Source organism: Ornithorhynchus anatinus, chromosome 19, assembly GCF_004115215.2.
Source record: "Ornithorhynchus anatinus isolate Pmale09 chromosome 19, mOrnAna1.pri.v4, whole genome shotgun sequence".
Lineage (NCBI taxonomy): Eukaryota > Metazoa > Chordata > Mammalia > Monotremata > Ornithorhynchidae > Ornithorhynchus > Ornithorhynchus anatinus.
In genome coordinates this window covers 22,966,297-22,985,215 of record NC_041746.1, presented here as the reverse complement: position 1 = coordinate 22,985,215, position 18,919 = coordinate 22,966,297, and the positions used below count along the sequence as shown (strand labels likewise).

The following is an 18,919-nucleotide window of genomic DNA, read 5'->3' as shown; positions in this document are numbered from 1 at the left end:
CAGGCACAGAGAAGTGACTTGCCCACAGTCACACAGCTGACAAGTGGCATGCTTTGAAGGGGGAGAGAGTGATGGTCTGGAGGATATGGAGGGGGAGGGAGTTCCAGGCAGGGAGAGGATGTGGGAAAGGGGTCGGCAGTGAGAAAGACGAGATCGGGGCACAGTCGGTAAAATGGCTCTAGAGGATCGGAGTGTGCATGGTGGGCGGGAGTAGGAGATTAGCGAGGGGAGGTAGAGTGAGCCGAGGTGATTTCAAGGTGATTTCAAGCGGTAAGGAGTTTCTGTTTGATGCAAAGGTGGATGGGCAGCCATTGGAGGTTCTTAAGGAGAACGTTTTTGTTGATAAATGATTCGTGCAGCTGAGTGAGGTGTGGATTGGAGTGGGGAGAGACAGGAGGCCAGGAGGCTGGCAAAGAGATAGATGCAGAAGTCCAGGCAGGATAAGAGAAGTGTTTGGATCGGCACTGTAGCAGTTGGACGGAGAGGAAAGGGCGGATGTTAGCGATGTTGTGAGAGTAATATGGAATTTTTTCCTCATCCATTGCAAACTTGCACAGAATTTGATTTGACCCTGGAAAAAAAGAGGACCTTCCCCCATAGCAACGCTGTTTGCAGGATCCTAGTCTTGCATTGCTAATTCTGCTGTATTGACTCTCCCAAGTGTTTAGCACAGGGCTCTGCACACAGTAACCTCTCAATAAATACAACTGATTGATTGACTAGCTTTCAATTGCCTGAGCATACCAGCACAGAGGCATCAGAAAAACAAACTGCTTATCACTGTGACAATAAGCGCTGGAAACCTCAACCAGGAAGGAAACATACGACCTCAACTTTCATATCTTGGAATTCCAAGGAACGCGTCCCAGGCTTTTTCCGGTCAATCCCGTATGGATTGTGGAGAATCTGCTGCTTAAAGCCTACGACTTGTGCGCTCCGGAATTCAAAGCGTTCACCCATCCCATTCTTATTTCTACTGTTGCGGATGAGGATACCATTAGTACTTTTCAGATCTAAACATCTGATTAATCCCAGATGAAGATTGAGTTGGGATTTGTGTTTGCCTGATCCACGCAGGACCCTGGATCCCAGCTTTGCCCAGGCAATTGTTCTTGCTTTATCACTTGGGCCAAGCAAACTTTCCCTCTGCAACTTCCAAAGATAATTCCGGTACCTTTTAAAGCGTTTTTATCAGCCCATTTGTTGCTCACCGGGCTCTATTCAGAAGAATACTCCTACCTGAGAGGTGGCAAAAATGAAATGCACAACAGTTTAGAACTTCTTTTCCAATCCCACAGTCAGACTGGCCGAACACCCTCCTGGCCTTTCGAGACGCTCTCCGTGAAGCCGGGCTCATCGGGCCTGTGTTCTCTCCGGGCCTGGGCCTTCCATCTTCTCGGGAGGACTCAAAGCCACGGTCTTTAAGGAGTTAATGAAATTCTCCTAGATCCAGGGCACCTTTTCTTACTCGGTCTCTGTTATTGTTTCCCCTGTCGTGCGCGAGCAACTTGCATGATAAATAGCTTTTAAGGTCAGCGGGTTTCACCGTTGCTCGAAACGACAAACGGGCATTCTCTGAAAAATGCCACCCACGCATGGGTCACCTCACAAGGGTTGCCCCGCTCTCGACTCCCTGGAGACAGTTGGACGGGAGGGAAAATGTGCCCCTCCACCTCCACAACCTCCACTTTTCCCCATGCCCCGCTGAGAGAGCAGCCCGGCCCGCCCATCCCCTCCTGCCCGATCTTAGGGCGGGCCTCATCGAGCAATCAGTCATTAGTACTTATTGAGCACTTACTGTGTGCAGAGCACTGTACCGAGTGCTTGGGAGAGTACCCTCCTACCTCACCTCACTATTCTCCTACTACAACCCAGCCCACACACTTTGCTCCTCTAATGCTAACCCTCTCACTGTATCTGGATCTCGTCTTTCTCACTGCTGACCTCTCACCCATGCCCTGCCTCTGGCCTGGAACGCCCTCCCTCTTCATATCTGACGGACAAGGACTCTTGCCACCTTCAAAGCCTTATTTGAAGGCCCGTCTCCTCCAAGAGGCCTGCCCTAAGCCCTCATTTCATTTTCTTCCGCTCCCTTCTGCGTCACCTTTCCATCTGGATGTGCGCCCTTTTATCACCTCTCAGCCCTACAGCACTTCTGTCCGTATCCACAAATTATTACTTTATATTAGTGTCAGTCTCCCCCTCTAGACTTGAAGCTCATTGTGCACAGGGAATGTGTTTTGTTATATTGTACTCTCCCAAGTGCTTAATACAGTGCTCTGCACACAGTAAGCACTCAATAATTATGACTGATTGATTATAATTAGCGCTCACACTCCATAATGAGCCTAAGATGGGGGCAGGTCAAAGAGCCCAACAATCCTGGTCAGGCTAATGCCAGACAGGGTCAGCCAGCTGGTGAGAGCCAAGGGCTGGGCTCGATTTCACCTTTCAGGTCCTCTCCCTCTAAACCAGAAGCTCCCTCTAGATTTATTGTGGGCAGGGAACATGGGCAAGGAATGGGTCTGCTAATTCTGCTGTATTGGACCCTCCCAAGTGTTTAGCACAGTGCTCCGCACACAGTAACCACTCAATAAATACCATTGATTGATTGACTTTCAAATGCCTGAGCATTCCAGCACAGAGGCATCCAAAAAACAGAAACTGCTTATTACAGCATCAATAAGCGCTTGAAACCTGAACCGGGAAGGAAACTTAGGACCTCAACTTTCCTATCTTGGAATTCCGAGGAACGCATCCCAGGCTTTCCGGTTGATGCCGTATGAATTGTGTAAAATCGGCTTAATCTGCTGCTTAAGCTTACTGTGGGCAGGGAATATGTCTCCCTCCAACTCTGCTCTATTGTACTCTCCCAAGTGCTTAGTACAGTACTTTGCACCCAGTAGGCACTCAGTAAATACCATTGAGTGATTAATTCTCGGGCCTGAAGCACGACCAGAGGACTGAGTAGGGGGTAGATTGGGAAGTAATGTGGCCTAGCGGAAAGAGTCAGGAGGCCTGGCTTCTAGTGCCAGCTCTGCCTCTTTCCTTCTGTGTGACCTCGGATAAGTCACTTAACCTCTCGGCCCCTCAGTTTCCTCATTTGTAAGGTGGGGTTTGAAAACCTGTTCTCCCTCCTTCTTAGACTAAAAGCCCCTTGTGGGACAGGGATTGGGTTGATCTTCAGGGGGACCCGGGCAAAGTGGCATGCATTGGACACTAAGGAACAACTTACTGAACACTGTACTGAGTGCTTGGTAGAGTACAACATAACAGACATTGCCTGCCCTGACTCATTACCCAATTCTTCTATGATCTGCCCTTTTCTCTCCTTCCTTGGGATGGGGTACTCCCCGCACCCCAGCCCCCCATCCATAAATAATTCCCAAAACAAAGTAGAAGCTCTTTTGAGTGCCAAAATGTCAAGTTATTCCCTTTAGACTATAAGTCCCTTGTGGGCAGGAAACATGTCTACCAACTCATGTGGTACTCTCCCAAACGCTTAGTAATAATAATAATGATGATTATACTTACGGTTTTTGTTAAGCACTTATGTGCCAGGCACTGTACTAAGCACTGGGGTAGATACAAGCAGCGTGGCTCAGTGGAAAGAGCTGGGCTTCGGAATCAGAGGTCATGGGTTTGACTCCCAGCTCTGCCACTTATCAGCTGTGTGTCTGTGGGCAGGTCACTTCACTTCTCTGTGCCTCCGTTCCCTCATCTGTAAAATGGGGATTAAGACTGTGAGCCTCACGTGGGACAACCTGATTACCCTGTATCTACCCCAGCGCTTAGAACAGTGCTCTGGACATGATAAGCGCTTAACAAATACCAACATTACAAGCAAATCGGATTGGATACTAAGTTCTTGAGAGAGTACAACACAATCACAGACATGTTCTCTCCCCACAAGAAGCTTATGGACTCGGGGGGAGATAAACATTAATAGAAAGAAAGAACTTCCAGATACGGACCTAAGTGCTGTGGGATTGAGGGAGGGATGAATAAAGGGTGCAAATCAAAGTGCAAGGGTGACAAAGAAGAGAGTGGGGGAAGAGGAAATGATGGCCCTGTCAGGGAAGGTTTCTTGGAGATTTGAAGGTGGGGAGAGTGATCGTCTGACACATACAAAGAGGAAGATCATTTCCAGGCCAAAGGAAAGACGCGGGCAAGGGGTCGACAGCGAAATAGATGAGATGGAGGTCTTCCGTGTCAGGTGACAAACAAGTCACATAAGCACATTGCAACTTTTCATACTATTCCTACAAAGCACAGTAAGTTACCAAACTGTCCTTGGATTCTGAAATATGCCCTGTTCTATGCTTGCCTCAGTCTGCTTCGAAAAACTGATGACGAATCTGCTCTGCATGCAAGCAGCAGATTCTGGAATAGGTTAATGAAATGCATGCCAGGAATAAAAAAAAAAAAAAAAAACGAATTAGAAGAGGTAATTCAGCCCCTAAACCGTCTTGAGGCTGGGGGAAAATAGAAAAATAAAACTAATCTTGTTTCATTTTTCTTTACCTACTCAAAATGTCACCTCATAAATCCTATTTTGCGCTTCCATAAAGTACCTGCATTAATACTATTGTTTATTAAAAGTTGCTTATATTGCGGTAACAACAACTTTTTGTTTTCTCCCTCAGAATCACTAATATATTCGCATACACAGTGATTTTTCATTCTCGTCAAAATTGAAATTGTTGTTGTCACTTTCCCACAAAACCTTAAAAAAAAAACTGTGGAAATATCAGGACCTTGAACTTGGGCGCAAAAACTTCCCTCAAAAGGGATTTCCTATTAAAACAGTGCAAATCCTTAGATACAAAACGGTGAGGCCTATTTCTAACAAGGCTGTTTTCCATTTCTCTGTGGGTCATCATCATCAGCGGTTTTTGCTGAGCATTTACTATGCACAGAGGACTGTATTAAGCACTAGAGGGTACAGAGTTGGTGGACACATCCCCTGCCCACAATGAGTTTACAGTCCAGAGGATTTACGGACTACTCAAATGGCAGATTAACAAGTGATAAAATATGAGAATTTCAGTATAAAATTACCTTTAAAATACAAAATTCAAAATCTCTCTGGATGATTCAGTATCTCCCTTCCATTCCTCTAATATCTAACTTGAATGTAGAGAGGAAAGTATCTTGCTAATATATTAACATCTCCATAAGGAATGCTAAAACAGACTTTAGGCCTGCAGTCTGACTGAACTCATCAGTATTTATGATTTTATTCAATCGACCAATGGTATTTATTGAGTGTTTATGTGCAGAGCACTGTACTACACTCTTAGGAGAGCACAGTGTTGGCAAACACGTTCCCTGCCCACAGCAAGATTACAGTGAGTACGGTGCTACTGTATTTTATGCACAGAATTTATCACTTTAGAATAATGAGAAAACTTTATAGGTAAAGACTAATGACAGCAGAGTTGCACCAGTTATGAACAAACATGACAAAAGATTATGTGTCTGAAAACCTACAGACTATTCTTTGAAATGTAACTAATAATAATAGTGGCATTTGTTAAGATCTTATGTGCTAGGCACTGTACTAAGCTCTGGGGTGGAAACAAGCAAGTTGGGTTGGACACAGTCCCGGTCTCATGTGGGGCTTATAGTCTCAAACCTGATTTTGCAGAGGAGGTAACAGGCACAGAGAAGTGAAGTGACTTGCCCAAGCTAACACAGCAGACTAGTGGGGGAGCCAGGATTGGAACCTATGACCTTCCGACTCCCAGGCCCATGCGCGTGTGCACGCACGCACACACTTTAACGATGAAAATGGTGGTTAAGTAGTTACTCTGTGGGAAACCCTGGATTAGACACTAGATGATCAGACACCGTCTCCGACTGTGAATCCCAGGCAGAAGAGGGAGGGAAAGCAGATATCTTAACCCTGTTTTACAGGGAAGGAAACTGAGGCACATGTCGACTGGCTCAAGGGCACCAAGCAGCCAAGTGGCAGAGCTGGGATTAGAATCCAGGTCTTCTCACTCCCATTCCTGAGCTCTTTCTAGACAGCACACTTGCCAGTCAGCAGACCTCCCCCTTACGATTTGCCTCTGCACAGCATTGCCTTAAATTTTAAAAATGAACAATCAATGATAGAGCTTCTCTCAGTTGAGAGGGAGAAATGGTTAAGCCCTATGTTAAGAGAACAAATATCACCAACAAACCACAATTCACAGCATCGGGCTCGATCCTGAATGAGGGTTTGTGTGTTTATAACTCCCACTGAAAGAGTCAATTGAAATGATTCAATTCACCCCATATGTAAATGTATTTTTCAAAGCACCATATGACTTATTCTAAAGCATTCTGATATGGGTCCTTTTTTTTTTTTTTTACATCAAACATCAGCTTTAATATTCACATAGTGTCGTGTTATCCTCTTAATATGCAGAATCTCCCATTGAACCAATTGATGTTTTGCAAAATATTTTGATTGTGATGGAATTGTTTAAAATCTCCTACACAAGCTCCCAGGGTTATCTTCACGGTGTTTAATGAACGCTTTAATTGTAGTAACCTCAAAGCAAACTTCTCAGAGCTAAAGTGAAATTATAGTGGCAATATTTTGAAACCAAAATCTTCATTCAATTTTGAAGCCGACTTCAAGCCCAGGAGTCTGGGCTTTCAAAAAAAAAATTCTTGGTTCAAAGCAACAGCCATACAATGTCGAAGAACCTATGGTATGAGTGCTCACTGTGTGCAGAGCACTGGACTAAGCATTTGGGAATGTACTATATAACAATATTGAAGAAGTTAATAAAATCCATAGTAAATATCCTTTTGAGTTGGTAGTCTTTTCCTGCTGTGCTCCTACGTAGCTGCATATTAATAAGCAAGTACTTATTAATGTAAGGAAGCAATCCAAACAATCTTAACATAGCCTTTAGTCACTATCACAGCCAACGCATAGTTTATTCACGAGCAGTTAAGAGCTGCAACCAAAATGCAGCCAAAGGGATCAGCAGAGGCAAAAAAAAAAAAAAACTGCTAGAGGAGCCTTTCTGCCATCGTGACAGAAGCTTGTTTAGAAGAAACGCACTTCTCTGAAATCTACCTTTTTAGGTTCCACAGCATTCCTGACAGACACATTCTAGAAAAAAAGCGCACCCAGCTTCTCAGCTTTCAGCTTCATCTCATTTGTGCTTCATCGCGGGAGCTTATTAGGATTCCACAACCAGGCTGGGGAGTCTTCGACTAATTCATGCTTGCACCCTAGGATCGGGAACTTGACCCAGAGGGAGTTTGGGGAAGGGGTTGGTGGGGCTCAAGGTCCTCCCTGAAAACACGGACCAATTTTGACCCGTTCCCCCCCAACTCCCCACCTCCTCCACCGTCTTCCATAGCTCCATTTTTTACAGATGAGCTTACTGAGGTCCAGAGAAGTGAATTAACTGGACCAAGGTCACATTGAAGACATGAGGCAGAGCCAGAATTAGAACACAGGTCCTTCTGGCTGCCAGGCCCGGGTTCTAACCACAAAGCCTAAGCTTCTTTAAGAAGCTAAGTTATTGGTCCAAGGTCATCCAGCAGGCATCCTTGGAGCCACGATTATAACTCAGGTCCTCTTACTCCTAGTTCTGTGCTCCATTCTCTCATACATTGCTGCCCAGATCATTTTTCTACAAAAAAAATTCATTCCATGTTTCCCCATTCCTCAAGAACCTCTAGTGGTTGCCCATCCACCACACCTTAAACAGAAACTCCTTGCCTTCAGTTTTAAAGCCCTCAATCCCCTTGCCCTCCCCTACAAAAACCCAGCCCACACTCTTTACTCCTCTAATGCCAACCTTCTCACTGTACCTTGGTCTCGTCTATCTCGCCGCCGACCTCTCGCCCACGTCCTGCCTCTGGCCTGGATCGCCCTCCCTCTTCATGGCCAACAGACTTTTCCTGTCTCAGCCTTCCAAGACTTCTTGAAGGCACATCTCTTCCAAGAGGCCTTTCCTGATTAAGTCCTCATTTCCTCTCCTCCCATTCCCTGGGTCACCCTTACACTTGGATTTGCACCCTTTATTCACCTCTCCCTCAGCCCCAAAACATTTATATGAATATCGGTAATTTATCTATTTATATTAACATCTGTCTCCCCTTCTACACTGTAAGTTCGCTGTGGCCAGGGAACCTTTACCACTTCTGTTCTATTGTTCTCCCAGTCGCTTAGTACTGTGCTCTGCACACAGTAAGTGCTCAATACATGTGACTGATAGATCCGTTACTCCATTCTGAGCCCTGAACTGAGCGATTTGGAGTGTGCAATACAGTAAATGATTAGACTGTAAGCCCATCAAAGGACAGGGACTGTTATCTGTTGCCGATTGCCAATTTGTACATTCCAAGCGCTTAGTACAGTGCTCTGCACATAGTAAGGGCACAATAAATACTACTGAATGAATGAAGTGGGTAGACACTATGTCTTCAAGGAGCTTACAATTCAGTAAAATAGGCAAAATCAATTACAGAACCAGGAAACTGCAGAGTATTAGGGCTCACTGAACCCTGGAGACTTAATAGATTGGGAAAGGAAATATTCCTTTGTTTTGGATGTTGGCAGTGCTTGAGACTGCTTTATTTTCCCTATGCATAAAATATTGACTATCTAATCTCAAATTCCCTTAGGCAGGCATGTCACCTTGGGAAGCAGCTTGGCTGAGTGGCAAAAGCACGGGAAGACGACCTGTTCCACGGACGCTGAAGTTGCCCCAACTTTATCCAGAAAGTTAAAAAAAGGAAAATGGCAACACAAAGCTACAATGGCAGCTAAACTGTAATTAAAGATCCAGGAAAGGCAAAGATTTAGATGGAAGCTCATTGTAAAAGCTATTGATGCCTGTCTACTTGTTTTGTTGTCTGTTTCCCTCTTCTAGTCCCGGATCCCGTTGTTGGGTAAGGATTGTATCTTACTGAATTGTACTTTCCAAGCACTCAGTACAGTACTCTGCACACAGTAAGCATTCAATAACTACGATGGAATGAATGAATTGTGGGCAAGGAACATGTTTACCAACTCTTTTGTATTTTACTCTCTTTATCATTCTAGACTGACTGTGGCCTTAGACTCTAGACCCCCTCTGGACCCTGAGCTCACTGTGGCAGGAACGTGTCCATGGTTATACTGTACTCTTCCAAGCACTTAGTACAGTGCTTTGCCCCACAGTAAGCGCTCAAGTAAATTCAATTGAATACCACCAATTGATTCCTACGACAATCTTAACAATAATAATGTTGGTATTTGTAACAATCCAGATACACTAAACATTAAGTTGTGGTCCTTACAAGCTTCAGAGACTTCCGGTAGAGATGGATTTAATGCTCTGGAATGAACCCCCAAAAAGTGGCCAAAAGCACTCAATCCATTTTACAATTGTTTTTGTCTGAGAATGTTCTTGTCTATAAGCATAGGGGAATGAGTCTGTTTATTGTTGTACTGTACTCTACCAAGTGCTTAGTACAGTGCTCTGTACACAGTAAGTGCTCAATATGATTAAAAACTCTATTAATAACAACGACAATGGCATTTGTTAAGCACTTCCTATGTGTCAAGCACTGTTCTAAGTGCTGGGGTAGATATAAGGTAATCAGGTTGTCCCATCAGGGACTCACAGTCAATCTCCATTTTACAGATGAGATAACTGAGGCCCAGAGAAGTGAGGTGACTTGCCCAAAGTCACACAGCTGATAAGTGGTGGAGCCGGGAGTAGAACCCACAGCCTTTGACTCCCAAGCCCGGGCTCTTTCCACTAAGTCACACCACTTCCCTTTGGTAAAAATCGCTCGCAGCATGAGATGAGGTATAGCATTCCCAAAGTTTACAGTCTCTGTAGCTTAATGACTGTTGTAAAGAGCTCAGGCCTGGGAGTCAGAGGAACTGGGTTCTATTCTCACTTCTGCCATTTGTCTGCTGTGGGACCTGGGGCAAGTCACTTTGCTTCTCTGTGCCTCAGTTCCCTCATCTGTAAAATGGGGATTAAGACTCTGAGTCTGTGTGGGACCTGGACTGTGACACACCTGATTAGCTTGAATCTACTCCAGTGCTTAGGGCAGTACCTGGCAAATACCATGAGAAAAAAAATAAACCCTCCTGAAAGCAAGACCAAGCCAATTGTTGTGCTGTTCCTCAGATATCTGGGAGGTATATGTCTGTTTCTTGTTATATCTTACCCTCCCAAGTGCTTAGTATACTGCGTGCAAAGCACTAAATGCTCAATAAATATGATTAAATGAAGTATTTTTTTCCAAAAATTGATTTTATCTACAAGAGCAAACATAGGAAAGCATGTGGGGTTCAATTACTCACTGAGACCACGTTACTTTTGAAAAAAACACATACAAGGGGGAGGGAGGAGACGAGAGTAACAGCAAGCTATGTGACCTTACTGAAATAAATTTCCTTCACTTTACTGCAAGGCAAAGAAACTTTGAACTGAAAGATGCAAAGAATAATCATTCAAGAAATGCCATTTGCTATTTAGCAAACGCAGCGCACAATTTAATGTGCAGCGGTTATAACTGAATGACTGCTGGCCAAATAAAAATTAAAACACTATTAGAAAAAAGTGAATCCGCTCAGCCTGCCTTTGAATTTTTTTTTTTAATACTATTTTCTTCTCTGATTCAAAATGACTGACTAGAGCACCAGATTAAGTAGAGAATCAGGCAGCCCCGCTGCCTGAAAGACTTCTGAATAAAGAGAAATTATTTTTGGATTTTCTTCCTGATCAGATATGAAATATTCTGAAACGCCACATCCGTAATTCGATAAAAAGCTTGATATCCCCAAATGAAAATAGGACTCAGCACTTTCATTTTTCAGTCTCCAAAGGAACCTAGGTAAACTGATTTTTTTTTTTTTTTAATGAAAATCTCAGGCATAAAGGTGGCAGTAATGAAGCAAACTTAAATATGCGCTGACCTTTGAAAGGAACTGCAATCTGTGGTGTTAGGCCAAGGTTTTTGGCAGTGTAACTGTCTCCATCCATTTCCATCCCCTACAAGGTGCGGGAGTTGGAGTTGCCCTGCTCTCTGGTGGATTTTTGAGAGAATCGCTGCTGGCTTCATGAGAACAGGTGAACGAGTCCCTGCCCTGAAATAGCAAAAATACGTGCAATCAATCCATCCATCGGTGTTTTATTCAGCGTTTACTCAGAGCGGCCTAGCGGACAGAGCACGGACCTGGGAAGCCGAAGGACTAGGGTACTAGTCCCGGCTGTGCTGTGTGACCTTGGGCCAGTAGCTTCACTTCTCTGGGACTGTTACCTCCTCTGTGAGATGGCGATCGAGGTGGTGAGCTCCGTGTGGGACAGGGACTGTATCTAATCTTGGGCTTACCCCAGCACTCAATGCAGTGCCTGGCACATAGTAAGTGCTTAATATGACAATCGTCATCGTTAATGGTTTTTAATGAGCTCTTACTATGTGCAGAGCATTCATTAGTATTTCTTGAGCACTTAACTATGTGCCAAGCAATGTACAGAGCACTGGGGAAAGTACAACAATAAACATACACATTCCTTGCCGACAATAAGCTTACAGGCTAGAAGGGGAGACAAACATTCATATAAATAAAATGACAGATACGCGTAAGTGCTATGGGGCTGGGAGAGGGACGATGAATAAAGGGAGCAAATCAAGGTGACGCACAAGGGAGCGGGAGACGAGGAAAGAAAGGCTTAGTCGGAGGAGATGTGTCTTCAATACATACAATCAATGGTATGTGTTGAGCACTTAATGGTATTTATTGAGCATTTACTATGTGCAGAGCTCTGAACTCCAATATAACAGAGTTGGAAGTCACATTCCAGGCTTGCAATGAGTTTACAGTCTAGAGAGGGAGACAGACCTTAAATCATTTACAATGTAGAATTCATAGATATAGGTATGTCAGGATCAAAGCAGCAAACATCTGTATAAGAATTATCCATGGAACATTGAAGAGAATATTTTTCTCCAAAAGAAAGTATGCCTGGGTGACCTTGGGCAAGTCACTTAGCTTCTCTGTGCCTCAATTATCTCATTTGTAAAATGGGGGCTATGGCTGCGAGGCCCATGTGGGACAGGGACTGTGTCCAACCCCGATGTGCTTGTATCCACCCCAGCACTTTGTACATAGTTGGCGCTTAAATACCACAATTATTACTGTTGCTACTATATTTCTTATTGAACACAAAAGCCCAGAATTCCCAGGGATAATCCTTTAAAATTAAACCTCAGCTCTTAAAATTAAATCCCAGGCCCTTATGACTCCCATTCTTTATCTGAGTCTTGTTAAGCTAGTATTAAAATAAACTTCAACGTAATTTCTCAGTGATAATGCTGGGTAGACAAGACAAATGCCTTTTGTTTATGATATTTGTTAAGTGCTTACTTTGTGCCAGGCACTGTATTAAGCGCTGCGGTAGTTACAAGCTAATCAGGTTGGACACAGTCCACGTCCCCCAAAACACAGCCAGTCCCGCATGATCCCCGAATTACAAAATTAAGATCTTTGTCCTTTTTCCGTGTGTATTGTTTGACTTGATCCTGATGGAACTGAAAAATAGCTGGTGATTCTTTTCCTTGTATTCATTCCTTCAGGTGCATTTATTGAGTGCTTACTGTGTGCAAAGCACTGTACTAAGTGATTGGGAGAGTACAATATAACAATAAACAGGTATTTCCTGCCCTCAATGAGCTTACAGGCTAGATGGGGAGACAGGGATACTTGCTTGAACGCTTTCTGTGCCTTTTAGAGGATCATGTTTTTTACTGCCATTACGCTAAATTTTCCTTGAAAGAACTAATCAGCTCTTCCATTCAGACAAACTGGGGGCCAGGGATGCTCTATGTACAGTATTAAGGAAAGGTTTTTGGTGATCGAAAAGGATCACTTAGCTTCTCTGTGCCTCAATTATCTCATTCGTAAAATGGGCATTAAGGCTGTGAGGCCTATGCGGGACAGGGACTGTGTCCAACCCCGATGTGCTTGTATCCACCCCAGCACTTAGTACATAGTTAGCGCTACGTACTTCTGTCTTGCATCCAGCAGGCTGGAGTTTGGATATGCCCAACACCGATTTTCAGGACTGTTATATTTAGTATAATACTAATACCGCTAATAATAGTAACAACAGTATTTGTGTAGCGCTTACTATATGCCAGACACTGTACTAAGGGATGAGGTGGATGCAAGCAAATTGGGTTGGACACAGTCCTTGTCCTGCATAGGGCTCCCAGTCAATCCCCATTTTATAGATGAGGGAACTGAGGCCTAGAGAAGTGAAGGGACTCACCCAAGGCCACACAGCAGACAAGGGACAGAGGCAGGATTAGAAACCATAACCTTCCAACTTCCAGGACCGACTTCTATCCACTACGCCATGCTGCTCCCCTAAACAGTAAACATATAGTATACATATAGAATTGTGCTCAGCACTTAGAAAAGTGCTTGGCATATAGTAAGCGCTTAAATACCATCATCATATAGTAAAGATATATTTAGTATATAATATTTCAGCAGCATTTTAAGGATTGTTTGTTTGTTATGTGGTCCTCTCCCAAGCACTTAGTACAGTGCTCTGCACAGTAAGCACTCAATAAATATAATTGACTGACCAATGTTAAAGAAGAATCTTACAGCCAAGCAGGAACCTGAAACCATTTAGTTATGTGGTCTTTTAGGTAGAAGCAAAAAACAGTGATCTTAGGGGCCTACTATGTGCCAAGCACTGTTCTAAGCCCTGGGGTAGATTCAGTAATCACAATCATGTGATACAATGATCACGTTGGATACAGTCCTTCTCCCACATGGGGCTCAAAGTCTTAATCCCCATTTTACAGATGAGGGAACTGAGGCACAGAGAAGGGAAGTGACTTGTCCAAGGTCACCCAGCAGGCAGTCACAGAGCCTGGACTAGGACCCAGGTCCTCCAACTCCCAGGCCCGGGCTCTTTCCACTGGGCCATGCTGCTTCTCAGACCGTGCCCAATGTGGGCAAAGACTGGATCTGCACTGATAACCCCCGTATCTACCCCAGTGCTTGCCATGCCACATAGTAAGCGCTTAACGCATACCCTAACCAACATCGTATAAGGAGAAATCATGAGCATGCTGGAGAAAAAGTTTGGATTCCTTAAGGGTCGGAAAAACGTTTCCGGCTCCAGCAGAGTCAGATGCGCAGAGAGCCTGACCCTGTGAAGATGATCTGCTCACTCCCGAAGCAAAGTTTGGGTTTCAGAAGCGTACCCCCGAAGTCACTTCCCTCCAAAAGGAGTATATGATCTAGGCGCGATTTTTTTTTTCCAAGTGCCTTGTTGTACCTAAGTGCACTGCAGGACATCTGGCGTGTTTCAGTTGGGGAATGATGTTTATACACAGAAACCCCATCAGTGGAAGATGTATTGAAAAACTGGAGGTCTATTAAGGGAATATGGGACAGCTGTGTGCTTTCTGTAATTCTGTATACGGCCACGGAAATGACACGCCATTACCCCATCTGCGGCTTCGGTTCATAGATCTTTGTATAAGAATGCGAGAATAACCTTCGCCCATTAAGGGAAAGAAAAATGCAAAGGGCAAATCCGCTAGCACTCTGCCCGGGGATAAAACGATGTCATCATTACTGTGTTTTAGGATTCGAGTGTTCTTCAAAGGGACTTGGCCGTTAATATGGATCACTAATACCATTTGCATAATATTTCCCTTTGAAAACCCAAATACCTCAAAACTGTTTTTAACATGTGAATTACAGTTTGAATCCTTGACGGTTTTCAGAAGCCCGACCCGTTGGAGGGAGAATTCGGGCGGATGTTCAGACTTCATTCAGCATTTTGATCCCTCTCTTCAAATCGGGATGGGCCGTGACCATAATAACAACAACTTTGGTGTTTGTTAAGCAGTATGTACCAGGCACCGAACTAAGCGCTGGAGTGGATACAAGCTAATCGGATCAGACATAGTCCCTGTCCTACGTGGGGATCGCAGCCTCCAAATTAATCCCCACTTTTTAGATGGGGTAACTGAGGCCCAGAGAAGTGACTTGCCCAAGGTCACGGAGCAGACAAGCGGCGGAGCCGGGATTAGAACCCAGGTCCCTCTGACTCCCAGGCCCGTGCTCTATCCATTAGGCCACGCTGCTTGGGATTCAAAGCCCCAGTGCCGCCTTATAGAGGGATCCCCTTTTTGCCGAGTGCTGGGGTTTCTACAAGGAGATGGGGTGGGAGGTGGGGGCGGTGGTTTTCCGTTAAAAGGAATCCAAATGCACTAAAAAGAGTCAGACTGACCACTGTCCGGGGACTGGATATTTCACGGGAGGTTTTTTACCCCAGCTAAGCCACCGCACTTGAAGTTCTCCAGTCCACACGTAATTTTCACCTGCAGGATCTGCCTCAAGAGGGCAAGAGATTAATTCAGGGCATGCACCTGTGCCGATGAATGGGCCCAATTATTTTCAATCCTGGAATTGAACTCCCCCTTCTCTCCGGGAGCTGGATTATTTCAACACCCAATTCGTTTCCTACCGCACTGAAGATGGTGGGTCAATTCACCAACAAATTCACCTTACTTTAAGTGAGGTGAAAAGGTCACTCATCAACCAGGAAGCTCATCCTGTTCTCCATGAAGAAGATTTCTAGAATCCTCCCTCCAGAAAAGCATAATCATCAACCGGTAAAACTGTCCTGTTCCCTGCGATGAAGCTTTTTATAATCCTCCCTCCAGAAAAGTTCAATCTTCAACCGGTAAAATAATTCTGTTTTTACGATGGAGCTTTCTATAATCCTCCAGAAAATAAGGAGTATGGGAATGCCGAAACTGACCAGAAACTTTGAATTTTTTTCAGAAATCCAGAGGAGTCAACTTAATTAGCAATCCATGCCATATAGCTAAAAGTTATTTCCTTTTTCATAACTTACTCTCCTTAGTCCTGAAAGGTTTTCAGTTCTCTAGGAGATAAGCTCCTCTCTAGACTGTAAGCTCCTTGTGGGCGGGGAACGTGTCTGCCAACTCAGTTATACTGCACTCTCTCGAGAGCTTAGTACATTATTGAGCACTTAATGTGTGCAGAGCAAATACCCCTGATTGATAGCCTTAAACAGATTTCATGGGCCTACAGCTGATGACCTAAATATACGTGTTTTCTATAATAACTGAGGTATTTGTTAAGCGCATCCTATGGGCCAGGCACTGTACTAAGTGCTAGGTTAGATACAAAGTAGTTCAGTTGGATCTAAACTGTAAGCTCGTTCCTTGCCCATAATGAGTTTACAGTCCTAGACATCTCTCTTCCCCTGCTTAATCCTCAGCTAATTCTCCCAAGCTTATTACTCTAGCTGCCTCACAACTCTCCCAGTTTCCATCTCCTTTCTCAGTCCCTCCCTGGAACTACCTATTTTTATGGAATTTAAGTGTTTACTATGTGCCAGGCAATATACTAAGTGCTGGGGTAGGTATAAGGTAGTCAGGTTGGATCCAGGCCAGGTCCCACATGGGGCTGAGAGTCTTTCTTCCCATTTTACAAATCACCCACGGAGGCCCAGAGAAGTCAGGTGACTTGCCCAAGATCATCCAGCAGACAAGTTGGTAAACACATTCCTGCCCACAATGTGCTTTCTGTCTGGGAGGGGAGACAGACATTGATAGAAATGAATTACAGATATGTATGAAAGTGCTGTGGGGCTAAGGGTGGGATGAAAGCCAGATGTCCAAAGGGCAGGGATCCAGAGGCATAGACAGCATAACCCTTACTTGGCATTTTAATAATAATAATAATAATCTGAGTATTTGTTAAAGGGCTTAGTACACCCCAGGCACTGGATTAAGTGCTGGAGTAGACAGAAGCTAATCAGGTTGGACAAAGTCCCTGTCCCACATAAGGCACCTGATCTTAATCCCCATTTTGCAGATGAGAGAGCTGAGCCCGAGAGAAGTGAAGTGACTTGCCCAAGCTCACCCAACAGGCAAGCGGCAGATCCAGAATTAGAACCCAGATCTGGGCTCTCTATTAGGCCACGCTGTTTCTCATTCATCCAGAGTCTGGGGGGTTGTTAGCATTTTCTCTTCAAGGGAAAAGTGTTCAACCCAGAATACTGAATCCACACAAAGTCCCTTCTTAGAGGTCAGTGGCAGATGAGTCATGTTTTATGATTATTACTCTCGAAAGTGTTGTGCTTCTGTTGCATCAGCAAGATTTCATTTTAGATCCTCAAACTAAATTATAAATCCCACAACAAATTAGTAGCTTCCCAAAATTATTACTTAATGCAGCCTCTTTCTGCATCCTAATTTTGCAAGTTAAGCAAAAGTCGATTTATGTTATAGCCATGTTTAAAACCGTCACATGAGAATAAGTGATATAATTTATGGGTAAATGCTCCCCAAAGCTATATCTCAGTCACCCAAAACTAATCTCTATGAAACATTACAAACAATAATTCCCTCTAGACTGCAAGCTTGTTGTGGGCAGAGATCGTGTCTATCAACTCTGTTTCATCACACTCTCCCAAGCAGCATGAGAAGCAGTATGGCCTAGGGGCTAGACCACGGGTTTGGGAGTCAGAAAAACCTGGGTTCTAATCCCAGCTCTGCAGCTTGTCTGCTGTGTGACCTTGGGCAAGTTCCATCACTTCTCTGTGCCTTAGTTACCTAGTCAGTAAAATGTGATGGTCCAACCTGATTAGCTTGTCTCTACTCCAGCACCTAAAACAGTGCTTGGCACACAGTAAGCGCTTAATACCATCATTAATACTAAGCACTTAGTCCAGTGCTCTGCACAGAATAAGTGCTCAAAAAATACCACTGATTGACTGAGGCTTACACAAAAACACTCTAGCTGAGGCCACATGAAATAAAACTTCTGTGATGGTCCCAGAGGAATGTCTTAGGCCAGGAAAATAATGGGTGTCCAGGACACAGTGCGACCACATCACAGTGTCAGTCATATTTATTGAGTGCTTACTGTGTGCAGAACACTGTACTAAGCACTTGGGAGAGTAGAATAGAACAGACATATTCCCTGCCAACAGTAAGCTCACAGTCTAGAGGTCTCTGAATAGCCAGTCTCCACAAGCAAAGACAACACACTGAACCTTTCACTCAATCACATTTAGAGTGCTTACTGTGTGCACAGCATTATACTGAATGCTTGGAGAGTACAATATAAAAATAAAGACATATTTCCTGGCCATAACAAGCTTATTGGCCACTTGAGTGGGGAATACTTAGACATGAGTGGTTAGGAGAAGCAGCGTGGCTCAGTGGAAAGAGCACGGGCTTTGGAGTCAGGGCTTATGAGTTCGAATCCCAGCTCTGCCACTTGTCGGCTGTGTGACTGTGGGCGAGTCACTTCGCTTCTCTGTGCCTCAGTTCCCTCATCTGTAAAATGGGGATTAAGACTGTGAGCCCCACGTGGGACAACCTGATTCCCCTATGTCTACCCCAGCGCTTAGAACAGTGCTCGGCACATAGTAAGTGCTTAACAAATACCAACATTATTATTATTATTATTAGGAGGGGAAAGATGTCTTAATGCCACTAGGTCACACTACTTGGACAACTTAAGTTTCCTCATTTGTAAAATGGGGATTAAATCCTACTCCCTTGTAGGTGGGAGAATAGGTATTGAATGCCCAGGTTTTGAAATAATATGGCCTAGTGGATTGGAGTCAGGAGGATATATGAGTTCTAATGCCAGCTCCGCCAGAGTGAAGTGACTTGTCCAGGGTCACCCAGCGACGTCTCCATTCCCTCATCTGTAAAATGAGGATTCAATATCTGTTCTCCTTCCTATTTAGTCTGGGAGCCGCATATGGGACAGGGACTGTGTCTGATCTGCTTGTATTTACCCCCAGCACCTTTCTAACAACTACAAGACTACTTGCCTGAAGGAGGTCTTAAACACCATTAAATGGTGTAGGAGAAACAATAT

General features: G+C 44.3%; 1 long non-coding RNA gene across 2 annotated transcripts in view; it reads right to left on the bottom strand.

The window, feature by feature from the left end:
- The window catches only part of LOC103170936, an 89,338-nt gene that overhangs the window by 39,528 nt on the left and 30,891 nt on the right, over nucleotides 1-18,919 (bottom strand). The window contains exon 3 of one of the 2 annotated variants that reach the window (XR_005661124.1): nucleotides 10,856-11,104. The exons of the other annotated variant lie outside the window; for it this stretch is intronic. This is a non-coding gene — a long non-coding RNA (uncharacterized LOC103170936). Of the gene's footprint in view, nucleotides 1-10,855; nucleotides 11,105-18,919 lie in introns of those variants that run through there. 2 annotated transcript variants of the gene reach the window in all.